Here is a 645-nt window from a genome sequence, read left to right as displayed (position 1 = left end):
AAGTGACTCAGCTTCTTCAAAAAAAGAAGTTTATTTTCAATCATGTCCAGTAATGGTAGACTGGGTTAACTGTCATGTTGGCGAGATGATTAAAGTACAGTGCAAAAAAATAAATAAAGGTAACAGGAATCAGCGAGAATATATTAAATGCAACAAATGTAGGAAATAGGATCTGACCTAAAATATTTGGAATGTGTGTTTTACAAGTTATTGAGAGTCGAGTGGAGCTTTAAACATTATTTGCTGGTTTTCTGCATCGCTGCTTGTAGCCTACATGTTTGTTCCATTTATCAATGATGTAAGCCGCCCAGATTGTAGGGCATTAAGAATATAACGTACAGAGGTTTTGCCCCCCTGTGTATGTATGTACCTTTTAAAAGGTTTGTACTCTTAAAGCAGAAACAACATCTAATATTTCATCTTTTTGTAATGCTTTTAAACAGATTAAAATCACACAAATAAGTTGCATTGAATCTTAAAGCTGCAAAGCGCTGGAAGACATAGAACGCACTTATAGTTTCATGCATTTGTATGTCCTGAGAGATGTTCTGATTTTATATACACTTTGGAATATTTAGATTTTTTGTCCTAATTCTTAATCCAAAAGAACGAACTGCACAGATTTGAATGCACAAGCATTTAATT

The 645-nt window shown here is 33.6% G+C and overlaps 1 protein-coding gene across 1 annotated transcript in view; it reads right to left on the bottom strand.

Annotated features, from left to right (window-relative positions):
* Positions 1 to 634: 634 nt before the first annotated feature.
* Positions 635 to 645, bottom strand: part of LOC147105908 (apelin receptor A-like) — a 1,750-nt gene continuing 1,739 nt past the window's right edge. Inside the window, exon 1 of the mRNA XM_086010897.1 lies at positions 635 to 645. This exon is cut by the window's right edge and continues 1,739 nt beyond it. The gene's annotated coding sequence lies outside the window, so the exon portion shown is untranslated.

The sequence above is a fragment of the Somniosus microcephalus genome, chromosome 17, assembly GCF_052327205.1.
Source record: "Somniosus microcephalus isolate GS21.2 chromosome 17, FLI_Smic_1.0, whole genome shotgun sequence".
In the NCBI taxonomy this organism is placed as follows: domain Eukaryota; kingdom Metazoa; phylum Chordata; class Chondrichthyes; order Squaliformes; family Somniosidae; genus Somniosus; species Somniosus microcephalus.
Note: the sequence above shows the minus strand (reverse complement) of the source record. Positions and strands in the feature narration are given on the sequence as shown.